This window comes from Sorex araneus, chromosome X (assembly GCF_027595985.1).
Source record: "Sorex araneus isolate mSorAra2 chromosome X, mSorAra2.pri, whole genome shotgun sequence".
Lineage (NCBI taxonomy): Eukaryota > Metazoa > Chordata > Mammalia > Eulipotyphla > Soricidae > Sorex > Sorex araneus.
The window spans coordinates 87,623,966-87,641,936 of NC_073313.1; the positions used below are offsets into that span (position 1 = coordinate 87,623,966).

The window sequence follows — 17,971 nt, forward strand, 5'->3', positions numbered from 1 at the left end:
AACTATCTTACCAGTACTGGAATGCTCCCACTTCCAGACTTCTTTATCTTAGTGAGAAATTATTTTCTATGTGTTAAATTCATTATTTTAAATGTAGTTGCCATTTGTATCCTAATATATTGACACTGTTAATTTTTATTTAGAAAAATTTAACTAAACTTCCTTTTTTTACAAACTTCATTTTACTTAAACATATAAAACGAAAAAATAAATCATTCAACTTTGAGCTCTAAAAAGCCATTTTGCCCACTCCTCTGGTTGGCTGCCAATCTTTTGTCTCTCTTTTCAGCAGTGGTGAGGCTGATGCCTTTTTCTCTTGAAGAGAAATCCATGGTGATCCTTGATGATCACAAAAATGTTGAAGAGACAAGTGGCAAAGCTCTTGTCATTGTTGGACATCAGTAGAATCAGGATTTATTTTTATGTTGGTGATCACACTAATTCTTTCCAGATTGGCACCTCCAGTCACCATACATAGGTTATGGGTGTCAAGTTTGATGAAATACATAATATTTTTCAAATCAGTCTGAATAGTGTCATTCACCTTAATGAGGGGAGGGGATCTGGGTAGCAAATGGTGTGAGCATTGTTCATCACTGAGTGAGGGATTTCACTGGTGCTCACAAAGAGATCTTCCTCATTTTGCACAACTTCTGCTTTACCTCCTCAGAAGAAATATTATGAACAGCAAAGAAACTACTGATGTCATAAATCAGTCCGAATTTCTCTCCTGTCTTGTCAATACTGATGAAATCCATAAAACATGCAGGGTAGATTATATCAATGTGGACCTTGTTAGCGATCTTCTTTTTTTTTTTTGCTTTTTGGGTCACACCCAGCAATGCACAGGGGTCACTCCTGGCTCATGCACTCAGGAATCACCCCTGGCGGTGCTTAGGGGACCATATGGGATGCTGGGATTCGAACCCGGGTCGGCCGCGTGCAAGGTAAACGCCCTACCTGCTGTGCTATCACTCCAGCCCCTCAATGTGTTTTCATTGGTAATGATTAGTTTCATTTTTATTTTACAGTGAAAGTTTGCTCTACCAAAAAGTTTCCACTAATAGTAAAATTGACTTTGAGTTATTCATTTTGTTTGTGAATATATTTTATTAAGGTTAATCTTTATAGACCAGTTTTTCAAAAATATGTGCTATTTTATTTTTTAATTTTTATTAGTGAATTACTTTGAGGTACACTTACAAACTTATGAACTTTCATGTTTGCATATTGTTTACATCCCTCCACCAGTGCCCATTCTCCTCCACCAATGTTCCCAGTATCCCTCCCACCCTCCCACCCCATCCCCCCCACCCCACCACACCTCTGTGGCAGGGCATTCCCTTTTGTTCTCTCTCTCTCTCCTTTTGGGTGTTGTGGTTTGCAATAGAGGCACTGAGTGGTCCTCGTGTTTGGTCTATAGTCTATTTTGAGCGTGCATCTCCTCTCCCTTGCCGGTCCTCAAACACACTTTACCTGGTGTTCCCTTCTCCATCTGAGCTGCTCCAGCGTGTGAGGCCAGATTCCAAACCTTGGAGCCAACCTTGTGGTACTTATCTCTACTATTACTGGTAGTAGAGGAATAGTATTCCTATTTATTTTATTCTGTTATTTTATATTCCACAGATGAGTGCAATATTTCTATGTCTGTCTCTTTCTGACTCATTTCACTTAGAATGATACTTTCCATGTTGATCCACTTATATGCAAAGATCATGACTTCATCTTTTCTAACAACAGCATAGTATTCTATTGTGTAGATGTACCAAAGTTTCTTTAACCAGTCATCTGTTTTCGGGCACTCGGATTTTTTCCAGATTTTCTTAAACGTGTAGTTGCTAACAAATGTTCTGTGCAGTTTCCACCTCTTGCCATTTTTTTCCTTTGATGGGTATTTCCACCAAGTCTAAAATTTCTCAGGACAGTTATCAAGTTTCCATTTTTAAAAACAACATGCAGTTTTCAGTTTTTTGTTTTTAATAAGTTTTGCCACGAGCATTATTACACATTGATGATTTTATTGCATTTTAGGTCTGAACTCATTATAAGTTAGAAATTTATCTTAATTCCCTGGTAATTTTATAAAGAAAGAGTGAACAGATCCCTTCATATGTTCTAGAAATTTCCCATTCTTCAGGATGGATTTTAGCTATCATTATTTTTAAATTTTTATTGAATTGTAAGATAGACTGTCACAAAGCTGTTTTTGATTGGATTTCAGTCATACAATGATCCATGCTTCCACTACTGTACATTTCCCACCACCAATGTCCCCTGTTTCCCTCCCCAAACCCCTATACCCCCTCCCAGCCTGCATCTATGGCAGACACTTTTCTTCTTTCTCTCTCTCTCCTTTTGTGCATTATAGTTCAGTGGTTGCAGCTTAGATCTCATGTTTTCATTGTTGTTGAGTCTGTGCTTTGAATATACAGTATACCATTCTCCCATATCTTTCTGTACCTGCCTTTCCCTTTCTCACCTTTTTTCTACTCATTTTCTTTCTTTCTCTGTCCTTCTCTGGGGTCAGGGGTGACCAAGACCTCCAATCTTTGCTGCATTATGTTTCCTTACCCAGTTATTCTACATACCACAGTTAAATGAGATCATCCTGTGTTTGTCTCTCTTCTTCTGTCTTACTTCACTCTGCATGGTATCTTCCAGTTTCAACTATGTTGCAGCAAATTGTATGATTTCATCGTTCCATTGTGTATATATATATTCCATTGTGTGTATATATATTCCATTGTGTGTGTATATATATACATATATATACACCACGTCTTCATAATCCATTCATCTGTCGTTAGATATCTAAGTTGATTCCATATCTTAGTTACTATACCAGGTGCAGCAATGAATAGTGATGCATACATCCTTTTGGACGGATATTTTAAAGTCCTGGGGTTAGATACCCCAAAGTGGAATTTCTGCATCATAAAGCAGCTCAATTCTAAGTTTACTCAAGAGCCAGGAGGACTGGTCCATGGTTAGGAGCCTTCCTCAAGTGTTGTGGGAGAAGACATTTGGGATACCGAAGGGACTACTGTGATAATGATAGTTGGAAATGATCACTTTGGATAAGAACTATGTGCTCAAAGTAGGTAAAGGAACAAACACTATCACCTCTCAGTACATGTATTGCAAACCACAATTCCCAAAAGGAGAGCGATAGAAAGAAGAAAAGTGCTTGTCATAAAGGCAGGCTCCGGGAGAAGTAGTGGTGGCTGGAGGGAAACTGGGGGTGTTGGTCGTGGGAAATGTACACTGGTGGAGGGATGGGTGTTGGAACATTATATGACTGAAACCCAATCGTGAACTTTGTAATCGTGTATGGTGTTTTAATAAAAAAAAAGATAAAAAGAATTATAAATTTACTGAGGCCTCTCCATACTGTTTTCCAGAGGAATTGAACCAGACAACATTTCCACCAGCAGTGGATAAGAAAAAGTTCCTTTTTCACCACATCCCCACCAGCACGGATTTTTCTACTATTTTTGATATTTGATCTTGTAATTGATGTGAGATTATATCTCACTATCATGTTGATATGTATTTCCCTAATGTTGAGAATCTTTTCATGTTGTTTGCCAGAAAGGCTGAACCAATTGGCATTGGTTCACCAGCTCTGAATGAGAGTCCCTTTCTTTCTGCATCCATATTAGCTCTCGTTCTTTTTGATGTGTGCTGTCTCTGTGGTATGAGATGATATCTCATTGTTGTTTTGATTTGCACCTCCCTGATAGTGATGTGGAGCAATGTTTAATTTACATTTCTTCTTTGAGATAGTTTTTGTTCATCTTTTCCCATTTTTTGATGGGTTGTATTATTTTAAAGTTCTAACAGCGTTTTATATATTTTGTGACATGTGGAGCATGGCAATAGGTTCCAGAGCAGATAAGATCTGTTCCTGCATAGTGACCCAGTAGGAGTGTCGGAGGGCATTTTACAAGCACCAAGTATATGGCATTGAGTCTCACCTAAACCCCCAAGAATTGTCATCTATGCTGAGGGCATCATTCCTAACTGTAGCATCTAGCCCTAATTGGGATTGGGCTGGGGCAAAGCAGAGTTGGAAAGGTGATAGGACAGTAATGCTAAACTTTATGTAATTGGACCATCCTCTTAAGCCTAGACCTTCTATAAAATATGTGTGTATTTGTCAATAAAGTGAACGGCCATCAGCTATCTTGCAGAGTGGTTTCTCCGCGCCAGTCATGCTTTGCCCCACAAATGCCTAGACCATGTGCACAGCATGTTTTGGCATGTTGGAGAAAAACTGTTCCCCAACAGGATAAATAATTTTTCCCATTCCATGGGGTGTCTTTTTATTCTGCTCATGCTATCCTTTGAAATGCAGAAAATCACAATGCAGAAAAGCCATCTGCGCTCCTATGTTCATTTCAGCACTGTTCACAATAGCCAGAATCTGGAAACAACCCAAGCTCCCAAGGACAGATGAGTGGATAAAGAAACGATGCTACACTTACACAATAGAACACTAATGCAACTGTTAAGAAATATGAAGCCATGAAATTTGTTTATACATGGATGAACATGGAGAACATCATACAGAGTGAAATCAGTCAGAGGGATACAGACAAACATAGAATGATTGCATTGATTTGCTAGATATTAAAAAAAACCCATAGTATGTGAATAATACCCCAAGACAGAAACAAGAGTCAGGAGGACTAGCCCATGGAAGAAATCTTGCCTCCAAGGGAGAGGAAGAGTACAGTTAGGACAAAGAAGGGATAATTATGGCAATAATAGCCAGAAATGATTACTCTGGACACAAACTGAGTGGTAAAAGGAGGTAAAGTGAAATGCATTATATCCTTTCAGTAACACCATTGCAAACCACAATGCCTAAAAGAAAAATAATATATAAATATATTCATGTATATATAAATGTCTATATATAAATAGAAAAATAAAGTGTCTGCCATAGAGGGGGCTGGGTGAGGGGGGCTGATGAGAGGAAAACTGGGGATATTGGTGGCAGAAAATGTACACTGCTAAAGGTTTGGGTGTTGGAACATTATATGAATGAAAATCATGAAGATCTTTATAAGTATATTTTATACCTCACGGTAATTCAATTTAAAAAATTAAAAAATAATACAATAAGTGACCAAACATAAAAAACTATCCTTCGGGCCAACATGGTAGGCTGAATGGAAGAGAAAGAGCAGAATGCCTTATGTGATCTAGAATATCCCGAGGTCCAACATAATTGCTCAGATCTAGGACCACTCCTGCCATTTACTAGAATATATCAATGTTCAGTGACATTTTCCCATGCCAGGATTCAGATACGTTCTTCCCAGATTGGGTATCTCTACCTTTGCTACTCTAAGTCAATTGCTGAGACATACAGACACATTTTTGTGTCACTTTTGGTGCCACTGAAGTCAGCAAATATAGGATAACCTTATTGCCCTTGTTGTCTTGCTATTGCTTATTTTAAATTGTCACCTGTTCTGAATACATTAGCATATCTGAGGCAGACAAACCACTTCCATCACTTCCCTGCCTCCAAGTGAAACCTCTCCGGGGTCATCACTGAAGTTCTTAAGCAATAATTGACCTGAAATTCAAATGCTTGAAACCAGATTCAAATTATAATTTTTCTACAGGACACCAGAAAATCTGGGGTGGGATTTGTTGCTGAATTGTCACTCAATAGATTTAGATCTTTTGTTGCTTTTCAACTGCATGGCTTATGGCAAGGATTGACAGTGACTTGATTTTAATCAAGTGTCCGTGCTGTGTCACTGGACTTTGGCCAAAATCACCTTTGTCCGTCTTGATAAATGAATGCCATTGACTTGATTCCTCATTTAAAATTTGTTTTTATTCATTTGTGAATTCTTCATTATTTAATTGGAAGTCAAGTAAGAACTGGCAGAAGGGACCCATGATTGCTTTTCTCACAGAATGAGAGAAAAGTTTTCTTTTCTTCAAGCGTTCCATTCCTGGAGACTGCCTTTGTGAGTCCATTACTCTCTTTCCCTTCTTCTGTTAGTCTGCATAGATTTCTTTCTCTCATTGTCTTTGTCTCTCTCATGGACACGCATCTACCTTAGATTGCGTTTATACTAAACTAATTTAAACAGCCCTTCTCTCAAACATTTGAGTAACTCATTCTGACCATCTACATTAGAGAAGGAAGATATGGTAAATACACCCACCACCAGGAATCCATCTCTTTTTGAGACTACACGATATCTTTATGTCTTGTCATTGTCACCCTCCTTTCCCCAGCATCTCTGCCTCTCTCTAGGTCTATAGCCTTAATGTATAGCCTGCTGATTTTATTTCTTGGAACTCCATACTGTGAAATGCATTCTGATTTTGCTGTTATTTTACTTTGCTGTGATCCTTTGTGGAGTCTTTTCTTCCTCAGGGAACTTTTGGAAAAATTTAGCTATCATTTAAAACCATTCCCTTTTTGGATTTTTTTTTGAGTGGGAGAATTCTGTGGCTACAGATCATCTTTGCAGAAGATCACACTGTTGTTCAATTGCTTGCAGCAGGGTCAGTTGCAGATATTTTTGCTAGAGGAAGAAACCATGTGTTATAAAACTTGTCAGCAAGAGCTGCAGAAGGTGTAGGCAGGCAACTGACAACTCTCTATCATATTTTATTCTTGTCCCTTGGTACAGGAATCTTTCTCCTCTAATTTCTACCAAAGCTGTAACTGTGGAAGACAATCCACTAGGTGTTCCTCAACTACCAATACCTGCTGGTCCCCCACTTTGTGGGGGAAGACAAGTTACTTTCATCTAGAAAGTAGTAAAGTAATATGCAAAGATCATATTTAAAGCTACTTGTCAGATTCAATGCCTATAGCCCTTAGGTGTCTCAAATCTCAATACCTGAGCCTGTATGTGGTTGCTGGTTCAGAGAATATATAAGGCATCTATTTAGGGATTATGTATTATATTATAGACCCTGTAGGCCTAAATATAGTGCAGCAAAATGACTTGCTTGGTGATGAAATTTGACCAACTGGAGACTCTGCCTCTAGGAAGATTGTCCCTGAGGTATTCAAAAGGCCTCGATTCTATTTTTTTCTCTTACTTTTATTGGGACACTGTAGCAATACTGATATTGATAGGAATTCATGCATACAGTGTTCTAATACCATGCCCACTACCAAAGTGTCCACTTCCCTTCACCAACGTCCCAGTGATACCTCCCATATTCTACCACTCAGAAAAACTCAGTTCTGTAGGCCAACTCTCGAGTTCTGTTGCTTTTGGCCATCTGCTGTTCCCTTAATGTTTATTTAAATACCACATATGAGAGGTCATACTATATCTGTACCAATCCTTCTGACTTCACCCTGCATGATACCTTTTATACCTTATGTTTTCATCTACATAGCAGCAAAATTGCTTGAATTCATCTTATTAAGGGCTCACTAGTATTCCAGTGTATACACACACATATATCACAGTCGTCGCTTCTTGGACTACTGGGATGTTTCCATACCTTTAATCTTTTCTGTGCTGGGGGTACAGATACCCCAAACTGGAATTGCTGGGTTATAAGGGTAGATTGATTTTAAGTATACTGAGAACACTTCATACTGTTTTCCATAGGGATTGAACCATAGTACATTTCTACCAGCAGTGGATGAGATTTTCTTTTTCACCATACCTCTTCCAAGACAGGTTGTTCCCATTATTTATTTTTTTATTAGTGAATCACCATGAGGTAGTTACATACTTATAAACTTTCATGCTTGCATTTCAGTCATACAATGATTGAGTACCCATCCCTTCACCAGTGTCCATTCTCCACCACCAATGATCTCGGTATCCCTTCCACCATCCTCACCCCATCCTCCCCTAACCACCCTGCCTCTGTGGCAGAGCATTCCCTTTTATTCTCTTTCCTTTTGGGTTGTTGTGGTTTGCAATAGAGGCATTGAGTGGCCATTGTGTTTGATCTATCATCTACATATGGCACACATCTCCCAGCCCAAACGGGTCCTCCAAACCCCTTTACTTTGTGTTCCCTTCTCTTTCTGAGCTGTCTTTTTCCCCAGCATTTGAGGCCGACTTCCATGCCATGGAGTAAACCTCCTGGTCCTTATCTCTACTATTCTTGGGTGTTAGTCTCCAGTTCTGATAGTTTATATTCCACAGATGAATGCAATCTTTCTATGTCTGTCCCTTTCTTTCTGACTCATTTCATTTAACATGTTACTTTCCATGTTGATCCACTTATATGCCAATTTCATGACTTCATCTTTTCTAACAGCTGCATAGTATTCCATTGTGTAGGTGTACCAGAGTTTACTTGTCATTTGCTCTTGTTTCCAGATTTTGGCTATTGTAAACAGTGCAGCAATGAACGTACAAGTGCAGATGTCATTTCCACTATACTTTTTTGCCTCTCCGGGATATATTCCCAGAAGTGCTGTTGCTTGGTCAAATGAATTCCCATTATTTTTAATATATACTATTTGCACTGATATGAGATGGTATCTAATTGGTACCTTGAATTGGATTTCCCTAATAATAAGTGATGGTGAGCATTTTTTAATGTACCTGTTGGCCATCTTTTGGTCTTCCTTGGAGTAGTCCCTGTTTATGTTTTGTCCCCATTTTTTGATATTGATTGTGTGTTTTTGTTGTGGATCTTTGTGAGTACTTTATGTTTCCTAGATATCTATCAACTCTTCATTTGATGTATTGACTGCAAATATTTTTCCCATTCAGTTAGCTTTCTTTTAATTTTAGAGCGTGTTTCTTTTACCATGTAGAAAATCTTTAATTTAATATAGTCTCATTTGTTCATCTTTATTCTGTCGCCTTTGCCAGGGGATTTGTATCTTTGCGAACACTTTTGAGGTCCAGGTCTTGGAGTGTTCTGCCTATATTTTCTTAATGCATTTTATACATTTGGGTCTTATCTCAAGGTCTTTGATCTACTCTGAGTTGACTTTAGTGTAAGGTGTGAGATATGGATACAGTTTTAATTTTTTGCATGTGGTTATCCAGTTTGGCCATCACCATTTGTTGAACAGGTTGCATTTACTCAATTTCATGTTTTCAGCACCTTTTCAACAAATTAGCTGACAATATATGTGGGGTTTAGTCCTTGGATATTCCATTCTGATCCATTTGTCAGAGAGAGAGAGAGTATGTCTTTACTCCAATACCTTGCTGTTTAATCACTATGACTTTATAGTATACTTTAAGTTCAGTAATGAGATATCCCCAGTTTCTTATTTCTCAGTATGGTTTTAATATTTGAGGTATTTTTATGATTCCATACAAACTTTACTGCGGACTGTTCTAAGTTCTTGAATAATGTTGTCTGAATTTGTATGGGAATTACATTGAATCTATATAGGAGTTTACATATGATGGTCATTTTGACAATATTGATTCTTTGAAACCAAGAGCATGGAACAATTTTCCATTTTTTTCGCGATCTTCTCTTTCTTTCTAAGTGTTTTGAATTTTTCATGGTATTTTTCACCTCTTTAGTCAAGTTAGAGAGTTCTAAATAAACATAAAAGTAAGCTGCCTTATGACCCAGCAATTTCTCCCTTGTGTATCTACCCTGGAGACAGAAAAATATTTATTCAAAAGAAAGTATGCACACTACTGTTCATTGCAGCACTGAGTATGATAGCCAAGATTCGGAATCAGCCTAGATGTCCAACAACAAATCAGTAGATCATGAAGATGTGTTGCATGTACGCAACGGAATACTTGATGAAGTCATGTAATTTGCTGCAACATGGATGGAACTGGAAGATACCAAGTTAAGTGAAGCAGGCCAAAAGAAAAAGGACAAACACAGAATGATATCACTTATATGTTGTGTTTAGATTAACTGGATAAGGGAATGCAGTGGTTTACAGGGGAATGCCCAGATCACTCTTGGCCTCAGGGTATGAGGCGAGAAAAAGAAATGGAGTGAAAAAGAAGGAGAGGAGAGATAAATAAAAGCAATAGGGTCAGGGGTCAAGGAGACCTAGGTGCATTGGTGGTGTTAGGGAATCATAGAGCTAAATATCCAAACCAGAGACAACACACTGAAATCGTGAGACCCAAACTTGTGTAACTCAATGTACAAGGTACTTTCAAGACAGCAGCCTGAGGCTGGGGGTGGGGGTGTAGGAGAGGTAATCTAGGAACACTGGTGAAAGGAATTGATACTGGTGTCTGGATTGGTGATGTAACATTGTAGTCAAAAATTCAACTGTGAAGGAAATGCAAGCATGAAAGCTCATAAGTTTATAACTGTACCTCACGGTGATTAATAAAAAAAATTAAAAAATTCAACTGTGTATAGCTTTGTAATTCATGGTACTTTAATAAGATAAAAATTTAAAAATTATTTTTATTTTTAATTATTTTATTTTATTAAAGAACAGTGATTTATAAAGTTGATAGCTGAGTTTTATTTATTTTTATTTTTTTAAATTTTATTGAATCACCGTGAGATAGTTACAAGCTTTCATGTTTGGGTTACAATCTCACAATGATCAAACACCCATCCCTCCACCAGTGCATATTCCCCACCACCAATATCCTGGGTATACCCCCCTTTCCCACCCTCCTCCTGTCTCTAAGGCAGACAATATTCCCCATACTCTCTATCTATGTTTGGGCATTATAGCTTGATAGCTGAGTTTTAGTCATCTAATATTTCAATAACAATCCCACTTCTAGTGTCAACTTCCCTTTACCAGTGTTCCTATATTTCATCCACCCATTCCCAGCCCTCTGCCTTATCCCCAGACGACAGGCTCATTTCGAAGATCCAGTGGTTGCAGCTTAGATCTCCTGTTTTTAGTGTTGTTGAGTTCGTATTTTGGATATATGGTTATACCATTCACCCATATCACCAGGATAACTGAAGAACTGACCCCCTATTCACCCGTTACTTCCTGTTCTCTTATTCTCCCTCCTTGGTTTCTTTCCTTTTCTGTTATTCTCCTCTCTAAAAATTGGGGGTCAAGAGTTATCTAGTAATTTCCCCCTTTACTCCAATATATTTTGCTATCCAGTATCTTATATACCACACTTTCATGATCAATTCATCTGTCATTGGACACCTAGGTTGATTCCTTATCTTAGCTATTTTACTGAGTGCAACAATGAATAATTGTATGTGTTTGTCCTTCTAAATGAATGTTTTTATGTTATGGGGTAGGTAACCAAAAGTGGAATTTCTGGGTCATATGACATTTCAATTCTAAGTTTACAGAGAACTCTCCACAATGTTTTCTACAGGGGTTTTATTCCCACCCTCTGTGGATGAGAGTTCCTTTATCATCACACCACAGCCAACACTGTTTGTTCCTACTATTTTTGATATGTGCCATTCTCACTGGAGTGAGATGGTATCTCATGTCTTGACTTGGATTTCTCCAATAATAAGTGATGATGAGCATTTCTTCATGTGCCTTCTGGCCGTCCTCTTGTCGTCTTCTAAGAGGTGTCTATTCATTTCCTCTCCACGTTTATTTTAGGGTTTTTGAATTTTTTTTGTTGATCTTTGTGAATACTTTATATATCCTGGATACCACTTTTCCAGATTTTGACTATTGTGAATAGTGCTGCAATAAACATACAAGCACAAGTATCTTTTAGAAATAGTGCTTTGGGGTCTTTGGGGTAGGTGCCGAGAATTGGAGTTGCTAGGTTACATGGATGTTTAATTCTTAGTTTTCTTGAGAAGTATATTTTCCAAAGATGCTGAACCAGTTGATAATACCATCAGTTTTCCAAAGAGACTGAACTAATTAATATTACCACCAATGTGGGTTTCTTTTTCCCGCATCCACACTAACACTGGTTGTTTTTGTTCATTTTTATGTGTGCCACTCTGATGTGAGGTGATACTTCACTTTTTTAATTCTAAAAGGATTTTTCTTGATCTCAAGGCAGGATTTTTCCATTTCTTGGGAAAAGTGATAATGTGCTAGATAAGTGGTATTTTCTTTTTATTATGTTATTTATTTATTCATACTTAATTTCCAAGTGCTTGAATTTTTCCCCCATTTCTCTTTGCCATTAATTTCCATTTACAAAACACCGTGATCTGAGAGGATAGTTGATTTGATGTTTATCTTCTTGATTTTTATGAAAATATGTTTTGTGACCCAGCATGTGGTCTATATTGGAGAAAAGTCCTATGTGTACTGGAGATTATGTATGCAATGTTTTGGATATTAAAGACCCTACATAATGTCAGTTAGGCTCATTTTTTTCAAACCTGTTTCCTTATGGCCAGTGTTTTGTGGTTGAGTTTTTGTCAAGTTGATATATCAAGCAGCAATAAAGAAACAGCAAAGTCTTCTACTGTTGTGTTGCAGTTAATGTATTCCTTCATGTCTATTAGTAGTAGCTTTAAAAATATTGATGGTCTATTATTGATGCACATATGTTTACGGGAGAGAGTTCTTCTCAATGCATTGATACCTTAATCTTTAAGAAATGATAAGTAACCCCTGTGCATCGCCGAGTGTGACCAAAAAGGAAGAAAAAGAAAAAAAGAAAAGATAATCCCTAAAAATATTTATTTGCATTTACACATCAGATAAAGGTTTTTATATCCGGGATATAGACAGTACTCTCAAAGATCAACTAAAAAACTTCAAAACCCTATCAACAAATGGGGAGAGAAAATAAATAGACACTTCTCAGAGGAAGACAAGCAAATGGCCAGTAGGCACATGAAAAAACGTTCAGCATCACTTATAATCAGAGAAATCCAAAATAACGAGATACCATCTCACACCAGTTAGAATGGCACGCATGAAAATAGTAGGAATGATCTTTGTTTGTGGGGATATGGTTAAAAACGAAAAGTTATCCACTGTTGGTGAGAATGTTGTCTGATATAACCCCTGTGGAAAACAGTATGGAGAGTTCTCTGTAAACTTAGAATTAAACTGCCATATGACCCAGCCATATGACCCACTTTTGATCATCTATGCCCAGAGTATAAAACACTCTCAAAAGGACATATGTACACCATTATTTATTGTTGCACTCAGTATAATAGCTAAGATATGGAATCAATCTAGGTGTCCAATAATAGATGAGTGGATTATCAAGATTTGGTATGTATATACACTGAAATACTATGCAGCTGCAAGGAATGATGAAATTATGCAATTTGCTGCAATGTGGTTAGAACTGGAAGATGTCATGTTGAGCAAAGTAAGCGAGGAAAGTAAAGATAAAACACAGGATGTAGAATATAGAATATCTGTAGAAGATAGAATGCTTGATCAGGAAAAATGTATTGTAGTAAAAGGGGGAATGCTTGACCCCAGTGTTTAGAGAGGAGACAGATGGAGAAGGAAATAAATTAAGTGGTGGAGGAAAAGGGAAAGCAAATGAGAAGTAATGGGTTCACAGGCATTAGGGCTTCAGTTATACAGGCGATATGAGTGAGGGATATAGCCATATATTCAAAACACCGATTCAACAGAACTGAACATTTGAGGTGTAAGTGGCAAATACTGGCAATTTGTAATGTACCTGTCAACCTGACAAGTGTGTGTGTGTGTGTGTGTGTGTGTGTGGTGGGGGTTGGGGGCAGTGTGGAGTGAGAGTTGAGATGAGAAGGGAATCTGGAAACACTGGTGGAAGGAAGCTGACACTGATGGAGGGATTGGTGTCTGTATGCCTAAAACCCAACTCTCAGTAACTTTGTAAATCATGGCTCTTTTATTTCAAAAAACGGGGGAAAAAGGAAATGACCATCTCTGTTTCTTTTTAAACTTGAAGCCTATGTTGTCTGACATAAGTTTGACCAACCCAGCCTTTCAACAGAATTTTTTGCCTGTAAAGTTGTTTTCCAGCCTTTGACTCTGAGCTAGTGTTTGCGCTGACTATTCAGATGGGTCTCTTGCAGGCAGAAGAAAGTTGGGTTTAGTTTTCTGAGCTTATCCTGCCACCATGTGTCTCTTGGTTGGTGAGTTCAGGTCACTGATGGTAAGTGAGATTTAGATGAAGGAATTTATTGCCATCATTTTGTAGAAGTTATGCATGCTTGTGAAGCTTGTTTTATTTGACAAAGAAGTGCTTTGATGTTTCCTGTAAAACTGGTTTCCAGGCTAGGAAATCCCTAAGCTGTTGATTGTTCATCAAGCTTTGCATCATGCCTTTAAATCTGAATAATCTAACTATATTCTTGGTGAGGTGTTTATTTCTTGTTTTTTAAAATTTGTATTCTACCATTCTCTTCTGGCCTGTAGAGTCTCATTTGATATATCTACTGTGAATCTTATGGGATTCCTTTTGTGTATATATTTCTTCTTTGATCTTGCTGTTTTCAATATTCTCTCTTTGGCTTTTGTCACTCTGATTACAGCGTGTCTTGAAGATATTATCTTTGGGTCTATTTTCAATGGAACCCTTTGGAACTTTTGGATATAGGTGCATGCACTCCTCAACTCTGTGAAATTCTTACCTGTTAGCTCACAGGAGTCCATTTCTTGGACATGAGAAGGGTCACAAGTGGAAAAAGCTTAAAGAAGCCCTGTTCTAGGGGCTGGAACAATAGTACAGTGGGTAGTGTATTTGCCTTGCATCCGGATAACCCGGGTTCAATCCACGGCATCCCATATGGTTCCCTGAGTGCAGAACCAGGAGTAACCCTTGAGCATCGCTGGTTGTGACCCAAAAAGCAAAAAAAAAAAAAAGGGAGACTCCCTGTTCTAAGGGCAAGAAGTAATACTGGGCACAACGAGCTTTAAGGTGCTTGCTGTTAAACTTGAGCTTGCATCAGAATCACCAAGAAAATATATTCAAATTCAAACTGAAGAGCTCTGCCCTCAGAGATGTTTCAATAGGAATTAGCATTCTAACAAGTTCCCAGTTGGTGCTGATGCTGCTGATCCAAGAATCACTTTGAAGACTTGTTCTACAACTGAGGTTTTTATACTTTCTGAGAACTGAGATCTTTTAAAATTCCTAATGTTTTCTAATGCTTTTCTAATATTTCTAATTACAAAGTGATTAGATAGCAAGCAAGTAGTGCATTTGCCTTGCATGCGGCCGACCCGGGTTTGATTCCTCCGCCCCTCTCCGAGAGCCTGGCAAGCTACTGAGAGTATCTCGTCCGCACAGCAGAGCCTGGCAAGCTCCCCATTGTGTATTCGATATAAAAAAAAAAACAGTAACAACAAGTCTCACAATGGAAACGTTACTGGTGCCCGCTCGAGCAAATCAATGAGCAATGGGATGACAGTGACAGTGATACAGTGATACAGGTCATTAGAGAATGCTACCAGCTTTGAGAACCACTGTGCTATGGTTCCAGCTTGGATTAGACCATTGGAACTCAAGTATAAGTGGGGTCTTGTTCTTAGTTTCAATTCAGGGGAAATTCTCTAGGATGTTGTTCAGTTGTCTTTGTGGAAATCCCTAGATATACAACTTAAAACAGGCCACCTTCTTATGTTTTCTTTTTCCGATCACCTGAATGCCACTCTTTCTAGTGCCGATTGTATCTAACTCTAGCCTACCTGGTCTTCTGTGTATTTGCTTCCACCTCTCCCACTATGACTTCCTGTTAGGGATAACTGCTACTTGCATCAGTCTTTTTGTTTCCCTAACTAAAATTCGTTAGACTGGGAATCTGTTTGACTGCCATGTTATCTTTTTGTGTTAGACCATGTCAAGTGCTGTTAGCTGGCCTATGGATTTTCAGTCATTGGGTTGTAGATCCATACTGAGTTCTGTTAGCAGGGTTCAGTGAAGGGCTGAATAACTTGGTGTTTCATATAGTTTCCTAGGCAGTCGGGCCAATGGGCAAGGCTGTATGAAGGGCCTGGGAACCTGGTAGCCAGTGATGTATATTTTGAGTTACATTAACAGTTTTCATTTTCAAATGGTACCTGCAATATTGGTTATTTGTAACCTTATGATAATATCACTTGTAATACTTGTAATTAAAATACCCCAGAGCCCCCAAATCCCTTGCTACCCTGCACTAAAGAGTTTGTCTGTGATATATTTAAGACCAGGGCTTTTGCTCCAGGCTAGATTGGTTCCATACTGATTGACTGATGTCTTAACCAAACTGAGTATTAAGTAATTTGAATATCCTTTCTGTAACTTGCATGGAAATAGAATCCAAAACCTATATTATAAGGCATATGTACAATATTTTCAATTTGTGCTTGCATTAGGGTAGTTGTAAATTACATATCTATAGTTTGGTTGAGCTCCTTTAAAATAATTTCAACATGTCATTCTATAAGTTTCACATTTTATTTTAACATTCACAATTTATTTCTGTAAAAAGGGAAAAAGTCTTGCCTTTCAGATGCATTTTAAAAGTGATAATCTTTCCTTAGGTTCACTATTGCCAGAAAAATCGATTTTGGTTACAAATCAGAATGATTTTATTGCCTATAGGTTAGTATTACAATTCAGTGAAACTGACCTAAGGAAAAATATCCCCAGTCTTTACACAGAAGAAATGACTTTATCGCAGAAACAACATTTATTAGGATCTCCTACAGGGTTATAATGGAAAACAACCCCAAAGCAAACATTGTTGAATGTTTTCTTTCTCAGTAGGGATTTGGCATGATGTATCATGTCTGGCCATAATGCAATGCAATGGCAGATTCAAGGATTGAATAAACAACAGGATCCCAAGATGAACATATGTTCATAGAACATGTGAGGTCTTGAAATAAACTAGCATCCATCAATGGATAGTAAAATGTGTAGAATGTGAAGTATTGCCTTGAACAGTCACAGGGCCAAATTATATTTGGCATATTCTTCCAGCAGTTAAAGTGTATTTGCTGAGAGGAACTGCATTATGTAGTTCACATTTAAAGAATATGGACTTTAAAAAAATGCAAGGGGAGCCAGGGGCATTATTCAAGAATCGTCTCTTTGCTAACCCCTTCAATGTATAAAGTAATAAAAATGTCCCACTCAGACTTATTAAAATGTGAAACATGACTCTAAAGCAACATGAATACTTGTGACTACTTGTTGTCTGTGACTTGTGGAATGAGGGTCATTACTTCAGAGTCATAAACAGTGGTTATTTCTCTTTGGGGAAGTGAAGTAGTCTAGTGAATAGACATTAGACTAGATAGATATCAGGAAACTTATATCCAACCACCCACACACTCCCTCTGGCTTTAGATATGAGAGATAGACATAGTATGGGGGAAAGACCACTTGTTTGAGAAATCAGACTCATCCCATGTTTAACTTCACTTATTAGCTTGGTAAACAACATATTATCTAATGTTACTTAGCACTCACTTGCCTATTTTAATGTGTGGCATAGGGTTTTATACTCAGAAATAACTTGCAGTTAATAAATATCAGTGTAGATAGAGCAGTTATTCAGATAGGTTTTGTTATGACTTGGTCAGTGTCTACTATGATTGGTGGATGTCCATGCTGTATCATACCTAATAAGACTTAAATGAGAGAATGATTTGGAACATGAAATGAGACAATATATGTGAAGTTCAGAAGTTTCTACTCACGAAATACTAGTTTTATTCTTTGTTTCTACAACTAAACATTTTTTCAAACTAAGATGAGATAAAGATACCTGACATTTGATTTCACAGTGATGTTTAGATGTTAAGGAAACCATTTATATATTTATTCAGGGACCATGAAACAAACAAATCACTACTCTATGCCAGACATTGGGAGATGCTGTAAGTAAATGAGATCAACACTTTGTAGTCCCATCCCTTGTGGATTTCATAGTCAATTAGGAGCAATATAGATGCTGTTCTCTATGTAGTTCACTGAATTCACTTCAAATGAATATAAAGGTTGTTACGAACCTATAAAATGCTTTTGCATAAATTTGATATTGAGTTTTCCTTTAGTTAGATACAACTTGGCTCCAGCAGCTGAGCTTAAGCTGAATTTCAGCTCCCACTGTCTCCACCATCTGGGTTCCTTTGTCCATTGCACAACGTGAACAA

At 37.8% G+C, this 17,971-nt stretch overlaps 1 pseudogene; it reads right to left on the reverse strand.

Annotated features, from left to right (window-relative positions):
- Positions 1-212: 212 nt before the first annotated feature.
- Positions 213-17,955, reverse strand: LOC101557513 (40S ribosomal protein S4-like; annotated as a pseudogene).
- Positions 17,956-17,971: the final 16 nt, after the last annotated feature.